Consider the following 12,132-nt stretch of genomic DNA (forward strand, 5'->3'; position numbering starts at 1 on the left):
GCCACAACACAGGATGGTATCGGGGTTGGGAAGGCCCTCCTCGGAGACGTATTGACGAGAGAGAGCATCGGGCTTCCCGTTCTTGGAACCAGGATGATAGGTGAGGGTGAATTTGAAACAGCCAAAAAATAATGCCCAACGGGCTTGGCGGGAATTAAGGCATTTAGCGGTTTGGATGTATGCCAGGTTCTCATGGTCCGTCCAGACAATGAATGGATGTTCAGCTCCCTCCAGCTAGTGCCTCCACTCCTCCAAGGCGAGTTTGACAGCCAGCAACTCCCGGTTCCCAACGTCATAGTTCCGTTCAGTGGAGGATAGACGGCGAGATAAGAAGGCGGAGGGATGGAGCTTTTGGTCTGGGACTCAGTGTTGGGAGAGGACCGCTCCCACTCCAGAGTCGGAGGCGTCGACTTCCTCAATGAATTGGCGAGAAGGGTCAGGTTGGACCAGGATGGGAGCGGAGGTGAAACGCCTCTTCAGCTCCAAGAAGGCCGAGTCCACTTCGGAGGTCCAGTGAAAAGGGACGGTGGAAGTGGCTGGGCTAGGAGCTACTCAGGGTGCAGAAGGAGGAGAGAGGCTTGTTCTGGCGGGAGGCGGTAATTAGTGCCGTGGGTTGGCCAAAGGTGGTGGACGACCAGTTCTTTCTCTATGGCGTTCTCGGGGGCGATTGTCCAACATGGTGGCTAGAGAGATCAGGGAATCCAGGCTGTCGGTGTCGTCTTTTGCTGCTAACTCGTCTTTCACCATGTCACTGAGACCATTCCGGAATACCCCTTGGAGTGCCTCATCGTTCCACCCCGAGTCGGTCGCTAACGTCCGAAACTCCACGGAATATTCAGCAACACTGCGTGAGCCCTGGCAGAGAATGAGTAGATGCTTGGCGGTGTCTTTACAACAGACAGAGTCGTCAAAGATCTTTCTCATTTCTTAATAAAGGTGGGGAAAGAAGAGAAGATATCCAGTTGATCATCCCAAACAGCTGTGGCCCACGCTAACGCACTTTCTCGCAACAACCCCATGATATAAACAATCTTTGGCTTATCTGTGGAGTACATAGACAACTGCTGTTCGAACACCAAGGAGCACTGAAGAATGAAGGCCCGGCACTTCCCCAAATCTCCAGCATAGTGTTCCGGTTCAGGTACGTGAGGCTCTCTTGGTGGGGGTGTTGCTGACATGTAGGGGGTTGCCACTATAGGCTGTCTGGGCTGGTTAGACTGGGTTCCAGGAGTGGGTTGAGTAAAATGAGCGGATACACAGTCCACCTGGTCACCGATCTGCGTGACTTGAGCGGACAGGGACCGGAGGTTCTCCATGACCTCCTGGAGAAGTTGGTCGTGCTGTCCCAGTAGGGAACCCTGGCTGGCGAGGGCTTCTTGAAGGGTATTCGTGTCCGCTGGATCCATGATGGCCAGATCGTTCTGTTGCAATGAGCGAGGAGAACCCAAACGCAGGACTCAGGCATGGAGATTGAGTTAGGATGCAGACACGGGCGTGAGCATTGAATGGCAAACAGGAGGGAGCGCAGGAAAGCAGGAGGCAGGAAGAACTTATCTTGACACAGAGCGTAGAAAGGAAAGTGGCAGACAAAACCTTTCTTAGCATGGAGAGACGGAGTTACACAGATAAACCTCGATGCTGAAGTAAAACTTAGAATACTTATCTTGACACAGAGAGACTGACTTTCACAGATAAATCTCAGTGCTGAAGCAAAACTTAGAACACACAATCCTAAGCAGCCGGGAAATGTTAATTACCACACTGGCAAAACCAACGATCTGGCAACTAGTGGGTGCAAAGCCAGGATTCTTATGCTGCAGGTCTTGATGAAAACCAGGTGTGTCGCCATCAAAGGAAATTAGGAGAAAATGGAGAATTAACGGTCGGGACCATGACACCATGAACCTCTGATGCTGCTGCAAGTAACTTTTACATTGCACCAGTACCTATGCATATGATAGTAAACTCAACTTTGAAACCTGACTTACACAGCTACTCTGAGCGCAGCTCACAAACCCACAGACCCTGCAAACAAAATGGATCAGGGAGGAGGAAGTAGAGGAGGATGGACTGGGGAATGAGGTACAGGAGTCTGAAGACCTACACTCAGTGATTCAGGACCAGCTTCTTCCCTCTGCCATCAGACTTCTGAACAGTCCATGAACCCAGGAACACCACCTTAATATTCTTTTCTTTTGCATTATTTATTTATGTACGTAATTTATATTATTTTATGTGTTTGCATTGTACTGCGGCTGCAAAACAATTTCAGAATCAGAATCAGGTTTATTATCACTAGCATTCAGTACATTATGAAATTTGTTGTTTTGTGGCAGCAGTGCAATGCAATATATAAAAATGACTATGCTACTGTAATAAATAAATAATGCAAAGGTGGAATGATGAGATGGTGTTCATGGGTTTATTGCACAATCAAAATTCTGAAGATAGAGAAGAAGCTATTCTTAAAATGTTAAATGTGGGTCTTCAGACTCCAGCGTCTCCTCTCCTGTAGTAGCAATGAGAAGAGAGGATGTTTTGGGTGCTGAGGGTCCTTAATGGTTTAGTGATTCAGTGGTTCAATTTAATATCAGAGAATGTGTACAATCTGAAATCCTTACTTTTTGAAGACGTTCATGAAACAGAAGAAAACCCAAAGAATGAATGACAGAACCGTCAGAATCCCAAAACCCCCCTTTCCGGCTTCCACAGGCAAGCAGCAATAAATGCATCAGCCGTCTCCCTCCCCTCCCCCACTTGCTCCAGCGAAAGCATCAACCCCCCCCACCCCACCCACCATGCAAGCAACAGCAAAGCCTCCAGAGACCATGATCTAGGGTCCATCAAAAAACTACTGTCCATCCCAGGACTTTGACACTTCAAACAGGCTTTCTCTCTCATTAGCGAGGAAGAGAGAGATATTGCTCCTTCTACAGTGAGAGAGGAGGTCAACAGCTCATTATTTTGATGTTACAATCTGCAACATTACATTACTTAATCAAGTTGCCCTGACTCAAGAACCACCGATGCTGGCTATTGCCTGCTGAAGATGTCCTCACTGGTGAGAAAGCTGTTGCCCGTGATGGAAATGGCTGTTTCCAGTAGTATTTGCTAGCATATATGCACTTTGATGTTAAACTTTATTTTGGCTCTGACTTTGAACATAATCCACCCGTCCTGCCCACTCTTTCTTCTCACCCTTTTCGCCAAAAGCCTGAAACCACGAGGCTCAACGACAGCTCTTATAAGGTCATGTCATATCTCAGTGATTATAAATCTAATTCTGACAACACATTTCCAAATGCGTGGATCACCATCAACTGTGGGGTCCCCTCCAATTCTCACACCATTCCTTTAGCCAGTCAGGGTCCATATCCTAAGGTCCATCCCCAGCAACATTTGTGTACCTGATGGAACGCAACAGTTCCAAGCATTCCACCTCACATACTCAGGAGCAATTGGGAACAGACGATAAATGTTGGCCTCTCCTGCAACACCCACAGTCTGAAAAAAAAGTGAATAAATAAAAAGGAAATTAGAGTGTTCCAAATTTCTTCACAATTAATGAACAGTTCTGTGAAGTGCAATCACTGCTGATGACTTATTTTTTTCTTGGAAATTTCCATTTGTTTAATCAACTGCATTTAAATTTGTTTCTCTATGGTGTGATTTGAACTCCAATTTCCAGATTATTGTTTCAGGTATTTTGAGGACCATTGGTTACTCCTTCCAGGCCCAATCTAAACGTTGTGGAATGCTACATCTGCCTCCATTGGTTTTTAAGCACTCTTTTTCAGGATACCTACTTTAATCAATTGCTTCACCCACATGAATCAATAATAACAACTAGTTAACTATAAATCTAATTGTCGATGCAATTTCATTAAACCCTAGCACGGTACGCATCAGAAATCCTCGCACTCAGGTCATGCTCTCTTCTCAACACACTCAAAATGCTGGGGGAACTCAGCAGGTCAGGCAACATCTATGGAAAAGATTAAACAGTCGATATTTCAAGCGGAAAAAATTATGAGGAGTCAGGATTATAAATCTAATTCTGCACTCTCTACACTCTCTACATTCACTTGCCCCATCATTGTCATTTTGCTACAACCAATGATCTCACTTTAAGGCCTCTTTATCTCATTATCTCTTGTTCTCATTATTTATTGCTATATATTTACTATATATTTGCATTTGTACAATTTGTTGTCTTACAGATAGATAGAAAATAAATAATACTAAGAGCATGGATGTCAGTAGATTACTGACACTCTACTGAAACATGCCTGGTCCATTTTGGTAACTTTTTTTAACATCAAACTAACCCTCATTTTGAAACCCACTGTTGTGGAAGATATAACCACCCAGATGTAGCTGAAAAATTGGGAATTGGAAAGAAGGGAAGAGCTGAGCTCAAGAAAATTTGTCACTTGGGCCATGGGACTGAAGAAATTATTGGAGCTGCAGATTAGCAAGTCTCCAAGTCTTGATTATTTTATATATCTTATCAAGTCACCTCTCATACTTCTTCATTCCAAAGAGAAAAGCCCTATCTCGCTCAATCTATCTGCATAAGGCAAGTCCCCTAGTCCACGCGGCATGTTGGAAATTTTCTTCTGCACCCTCTCTAAAGCTTCCACATCCCTAAAAAAAAGTTCCAAAATTCCACAGGTTGAGAAAAGTTTCCAGTAAATTGGAAAATAGCAAATCCAAATCCTTTATTTTATCCAAAAGATGAGGAAGACAAAAGCAGGAAACTATGGACCAACTGTTGGGGTGGGGGGGCAGGGGGGTGGGAAGTTAGATATAATTATTAAAGATATCAGAATGGGGCATCCAGAAAATTTTAAAGTAATTAGGTAGTTAGTGTGCACTTGTGAAAGGAAAGTTGTAATTATTCTACTTATTGGTGTCTTTGCAGGAAAAAAATGTTTAGATTAATCTTGGAGTAAGTTAAAGGCAGAGCACAACATTATGGGTCAAAGGGCCTGTATTGTGCTGTTCGATGTTCTATGTATAATCTAATATTTACATTTACAGAAGTCTTTGACAAGGTTCACATCAAAGATTATTAGAGAAAATAGAAGTTTCTGGTACAGGAGTTATCATACTGGCATGGATGGAAGATTAGCTGGCTAACAGGAATAGAGTTGGCATAAATCACTGTTCTTCTGCTTGGCAAGATGTAACAAATGCTGTGCCACAGGGATTATGCTGGGCCCTCAACTTCCAACAATTTATATAAATGACTTGAATGAAGATGCGGAAGGTGATAAATTTGCTGACAACAAAAAGATAGATGGAAAACATTGTAAAGGCATGAGCATGCTACAAGAAAATACAGATTGATCACGTAAGTGGACAAAGATCTGGCAAATGAATGTAATGTGGGCAGATGTGTAATTGTCCATTTACCAGGGGAAGAAAAAGAAATTCATTATCTAAATGATGAGAGATTGCAGAGGCCTGTGAAGGATCTGGATGCCCTGATGTATAACTTGAAAAAGGCATATTTGCAGTACAGTGATAATTAGGATATCGAACAGATTGTTGGGAGTTCAGATGCTGGAAACTGTAGCAAAAGCAGACTAGTGGAGGAACTCAGCAGACCAGGCAGCATCTGTAGAGGGACATTGATAAACAATATTTTCAGTCAAGTCCCTTCATCTGGACTGTGCAGAGGAACGGTCTCAACCCAAAACATTAGCTGTCTCTTTCAATCCATAATAGTTTTACTTTACCAACAGATTATTACTGTTTATCACCAGGAGAATTTAATATAAAGGTAGAAAGATAACGTAGCTAATTATATAAGGCATTCTTGAAGATTGTATGCAAAGTTGGTATCCCTTCTTAAGAAAGGTGCTAATGCATTGGAAGTAATTGGGAGAAGATATACTAGATCAGATCACTCAGGATGTTATGAAGTGGTGCAGAAGGCTTGAAGGAATGACTATTGCTCCTAATTTTGTGCAGCAGTGTAGCAGTTAGTTAACACTTTGCAGCACAAGCTGTAATATTAAGGCTTCATTCCCTCTGTTGCTGATAAGGAGTTTGTACATTCTCCCCATAACCCTGTAGGTTTTGACTAGGTGCTACAGTTTTTTCCCCACAGTCCAAAGACATACTGTATGGGATAAGGTCAGTACGTTGCAGCCATAACATGTTGGCGCCAGAAGCAATGTTTGCAGGCTGCCCTCAGCACATTCTCAACACAAAAGATGCATTTGACCGTATGTTTTGATATACATATGACAAATAAAGCTAATACTTAACCTTTATTGCGTTAAAGTAATACCAGAACTAAACAGAAATCAGATGGAAATGAAGTTTGATGGATTCTACTTATCCCCTGGTACAATACTGCCCAAAATCAGAGCTGTAATGAGACGAAAATCATTTCTAAAATTGTTGTGATTCGGCTTCTCTTCTGGTAATTTAACATTGTTCTTATATTCCAATTATACACTTATCTCATTAATATAATTACTCAAGTTCTCTCTTACCAATCATAGAAAGTGTTGGGTTCAAGTCTCACTTCTGGAACTGGAGCAGTTAATTTATGCTGACACTTCATCAGGGCGCTGACAGAGTGCTGCACTGTCAGAAGTGTCACTTATGGGATGAGCTGAAAAATCGAAGCACAGTCTGCATTCTCCTCAGGATGTAAAGGAGAAGCAATGAAATGCCATGGACTAAAATTTATCTCTCAACCAACAATACAAAAAAAATCATCTGATCATTTTGACATTGTCATATATGGAATTTTGGCTGTTGCATTTCACAATATTCCGTCTACATCAGTGGCAGCAATGCATTTTGGAACATGCTGAGGCTGTTCATTCTTTCTTACTTTAATCAGAATCAGATTTAATATCACCGGCATGTGTCATGAAATTTGCTGTTTTGTGTCGGCGGTGCATTGTAATTCATCATAATAAAAAAATACAAATTACAATAAGAAATATATATTAAAAATTAAATTAGTGCAAAAATAGAGCAAAAAAGAAAAAAATATAGTGAGGTATTGTACATGGATAATCCATTCAAGAATCTGATGGCAGATAGGTAGAAGCTGTTTCCTAAAATGTTGATTGTGTGTCTTTAGGCTCCTATATCTCCTCCTTGATGGTAGCAATGAGAAGAGCGCATTTTTTGGGACACACATAAAAATTGCTGGTGAACGCAGCAGGCCAGGCAGCACCTCTAGGAAGAGATACAGTCGACGTTTCAGGCCGAGACCCTTCGTCAGGACTAACTGAAAGAAGAGCTAGTAACAAATTTGAAAGTGGGAGGGGGAGGGGGAGATCCAAAATGATAGGAGAAGACAGGAGGGGGAGGGATGGAGCCAAGAGCTGGACAGGTGATAGGCAAAAGGAATGAGAGAGGATCATGGGACAGGAGGCCCAGGGAGAAAGAAAAGGGGGAGGGGAGGAAAACCAGAGGATGGGCAAGAAGTATAGTCAGAGGGACAGAGGGAGAAAATGGAGAGAGAGAAAAAGAATATGTGTATATAAATAAATAACGGATGGCCCTCCCCACCGATCTCCCTCCTGGCACTTATCCTTGTAAGCGGAACAAGTGCTACACATACCCTTACCCTTCCTCCCTCACTACCATTCAGGGCCCCAGACAGTCCTTCCAGGTGAGGCGACACTTCACCTGTGAGTCGGCTGGGGTGATATACTGCGTCCGGTCCTCCCGATGTGGCCTTCTATATATTGGTGAGACCCGACGCAGACTGGGAGATCGTTTCGCTGAACACCTACGCTCTGTCCGCCAGAGAAAGCAGGATCTCCCAGTGGCCACACATTTTAATTCCACATCCCATTCCCATTCTGACATGTCTATCCATGGCCTCCTCTACTGTAAAGATGAAGCCACACTCAGGTTGGAGGAACAACACCTTATATTCCGTCTTGGTAGGTTCCAACCTGATGGCATGAATATTGACTTCTCTAACTTCCGCTAATGCCCCACCTCCCCCTCGTACCCCATCCGTTATTTATTTATACGCACACATTCTTTCTCTCTCTCTCTCTCCTTTTTCTCCCTCTGTCCCTCTGACTATACCCCTTGCCCATCCTCTGGGTTTTTCCCCCCTCCCCCTTTTCTTTCACCATCGGCCTCCTGTCCCATGATCCTCTCATAACCCCTTTGCCAATCACCTGTCCAGCTCTTGGCTCCATCCCTCCCCCTCCTGTCTTCTCCTATCATTTTGGATCTCCCCCTCCCCCTCCCATTTTCAAATCTGTTACTAGCTCTTCTTTCAGTTAGTCCTGACGAAGGGTCTCGGCCCGAAACGTCGACTGTACCTCTTCCTAGAGATGCTGCCTGGCCTGCTGCGTTCACCAGCAACTTTAATGTGTGCTGCTTGAAATTCCAGCATCTGCAGGTTTCCTCGTGTTTGCATTTTTTGGGACACTCTCTTTATCTCTATTCATCTTTCTTTTCTTTCTCTTTTTTCTCTTTCAGCTGCTTTTTCTCTCTGTGCTCTTTAGTTATCTTCCTTCCCTCCCTCCTTCTCCCTCTCTTTCAATCGTCTTTTGCTTCCCTGCTTGTCCTTTTCATTGTGAGCAACCCAAAATTGCATGCCACTGTCCAGTTTTAGATTTCACATGACTTCTGCCTGCTGCAAAGATGAGCTCATAAACTTCAAGTGATCATAGCATAAGTACTTTGGAGCCTCGCCCTGGGCTGCAGGGAGTGACTGCATCAGAACTCCGATGTTTATGGCAACCAAGGGGCGAATGGCAACTATGGGAGCAAGCAATGTGCCAAAAGAAGAAGGATTAAAGTGCAAACACAAAAAAATCTGCAGATGCTGGAAATCCAAAGCAACACACGCAAAATGCTGGAGGAACTCAGCAGGCTAGGCAGCATCTATGGAAAAGAGTGCAGCTGATGTTTCAGGCTGAGACTCTTCATCAAGATTAAAGTAACAATGCAAATGTGGATGAAGCCTAATGAATGGATTATTCTGTGCTGAAGTTCATAAAGTCATGTGCCAGTTAAAATTCCACCATAATTGATTCCACTTTCCTCCATAACGGGTATGGCACAACATTTAAGGTGCCAAGTTATAGTAGCAGATAGTACAACACTATTGCAACCAGAGCCATTCAAGTTGGGAGTTCAATTCCAGCGTCCTCTCTAAGCAAGTTTGCGCATTCTTTCCCTTGTGTATGTGGGTTTCCTCCGGATACTCCAGTTTCCTCACTAAGTCTAAAGAAGTACCAGTTAGTTGGTTAATTGGTAATTGTAAATTGTCCTGTAATTAGGCTGAGATTAAATCAGTGGGGTTGCTGGGCAGCACGGCTTGAAGGGCCAGAACGGCCTATATTGTGCTGTATCACTAATAAAATAAACATTCTGGGCGGAAAGGTGTGTTCCTGTGCTGTACTCTTCCATGTTCCATATATTTTTGCATTTCCTCTGTAAACGCCTGCAAGAAAATGAATCTCAAGGTAGTATATCATGACATATACATTCTTCGATAACAGGTTTTCTTAGACTTAGCCTTTCAAACCCAACACTACTCTGATGTAAATGTCCGAAAGCCCAATAGATAAAGCTGCTATTGCCTTGGACCCAGAATCCCCTTTCTAAATCTCTTATCTAGTCATAGTCATAGTCATAGTCATAGTCATAGTCATAGTCATACTTTACTGATCCCAGGGAAAATTGGTTTTCGTTACAGTTGCACCATAAATAATAAATAGAAATAGAACCATAAATAGTTAAATAGTAATATGTAAATTATGCCAGGAAGTGTCCAGGACCAGCCTATTGGCTCAGGGTGTCTGACCCTCCAAGGGAGGAGTTGTAAAGTTTGATGGCCACAGGCAGGAATGACTTCCTATGACGCTCTGTGTTGCATCTCTGTGGAATGAGTCTCTGGCTGAATGTACTCCTGTGCCCACCCAGTACATTATGTAGTGGATGGGAGACATTGTCCAAGATGGCATGCAACTTAGACAGCATCCTCTTTTCAGACACCACCGTGAGAGAGTCCAGTTCCATCCCCGCAACATCACTGGCCTTACGAATGAGTTTGTTGATTCTGTTGGTGTCTGCTACCCTCAACCTGCTGCCCCAGCACACAACAGCAAACATGATAGCACTGGCCACCACAGACTCATAGAACATCCACAGCATCGACCGGCAGATGTTAAAGGACCCCAGTCTCCTCAGGAAAGAGACGGCCCTGACCCTTCTTGTAGACAGCCTCAGTGTTCTTTGACCAGTCTAGTTTATTGTCAATTCGTATCCCCAGGTATTTGTAATCCTCCACCATGTCCACACTGACCCCCTGGATGGAAACAGAGGTCACTGGTACCTTAGCTCTCCTCAGGTCTACCACCAGCTCCTTAGCCTTTTTCACATTAAGCTGCAGATAATTCTGCCCACACCATGTGACAATGTACTTCCTCCTACTCTAAAATGCTCCTTCAAACCTTCCACTTCAAGCAAGCTTTTTTCCTGGATATTTCCTTAGGTGAGCCAGTAACAAAACATAGTGCAGCATTGGCTATATAAAAGTAACTTATTAGCCCTACTGCTTGGGAAGAGTAAATGTTTTTGAGTGGAGGTCCTGGCGTGGATGCTATGTAGCATCCTCCCTGATGAGAGTGGGTCAAACAGTCCATGAGCAGGGTAGGTGGGATTCTTCATGACGATACAAGCCCCTTTCTGGCACTTTTCCGTATATATTCCGGGTGGCCAGGTGCTGCTGATGTATTGGACAGTTTTAAATACACATTGTAGAGCCTCCTTGTCTGTCACAGTGCAGTTTCTGTACCCTGCAGTGATGCAGCATGTTAGGATGCTTTCTACTGTGCATTTGTGGAATCACGTGAGTGAGTATTGATATTGTTAAAAAAACAATTGTATTTGCTATTCATAAACAATCCCTTAGCTACTTGTGAGCTTCAAATCGGATACCCTTTCCACAATATTTCATCAAAGCAGACCACAGACGGAAGGACAAATAAATCAAGAAAAGGAGCATCTTTGTCACCAAGAAGACACTGCATGAAATTCTGAATGGTATTTCTCAGAAGATCAGTTTCATTTGTACATCAAAGCATCAGAAAATACAGTGTGATGCACCATCTGCATCACGGACCAACGCTGGGCACAGCCTGCAATTGTCACCATACAAACACGAGGAATTCTGCAGATGCTGGAAATTCAAGCAACACACATCAAAGTTGCTGGTGAACGCAGCAGGCCAGGCAGCATCTCTAGGAAGAGGTACAGTCGACGTTTCAGGCCGAGACCCTTCGTCAGGACTAACTGAAAGAAGAGTTAGTAAGAGATTTGAAAGTGGGAGGGGGAGGGGGAGATCCAAAGTGATAGGAGAAGACAGGAGGGGAAGGGATGGAGCCAAGAGCTGGGCAGGTGATTGGCAAGGGGGATATGAGAGGATCATGGGACAGGAGGCCCAGGGAGAAAGAAAAGGGGGAGGGGGGAAACCCAGAGTATGGGCAAGGGGTAGAGTGAGAGGGACAGAGGGAGAAAAAGGAGAGAGAGAGAAAGAATGTGTGTATATAAATAAATAACGGATGGGGTACGAGGGGGAGGTGGGGCATTAGCGGAAGTTAGAGAAGTCAATGTTCATGCCATCAGGTTGGAGACTACCCAGATGGAATATAAGGTGTTGTTCCTCCAACCTGAGTGTGGTTTCATCTTTACAGTAGAAGAGGCCGTGGATAGACATATCAGAATGGGAATGGGATGTGGAATTAAAATGTGTGGCCACTGGGAGATCCTGCTTTCTCTGGCGGACAGAGCGTAGGTGTTCAGCCATATCGCCATGTCGCCATGCTTCTGGCGCCAGCATTGCACCCCTACAATTTATTAATACTAAACCATATGTCTTTGGAATGTGGGAGGAAACCAGAGCACCTGGAGGATGAGAACATAGAAACTCCTTGCAGACAGCATCAGTATTGAATCCCAATTACTGATTGCTGGTGTTGTAAAGCATTGTGCTAACCGTTCAGCTACCTTGCTGCCTGTTTTACATAAACACACTATCATCATCATGTGACATGTTGTACGATGTAGGCAATCATGGTCTCATGGTCACGATTGTTTTTGGGAAATTCTTCTACAGAAGTCGTT

Source organism: Mobula hypostoma, chromosome 7 (genome assembly GCF_963921235.1).
Source record: "Mobula hypostoma chromosome 7, sMobHyp1.1, whole genome shotgun sequence".
Classification (NCBI taxonomy): Eukaryota; Metazoa; Chordata; class Chondrichthyes; order Myliobatiformes; family Myliobatidae; genus Mobula; species Mobula hypostoma.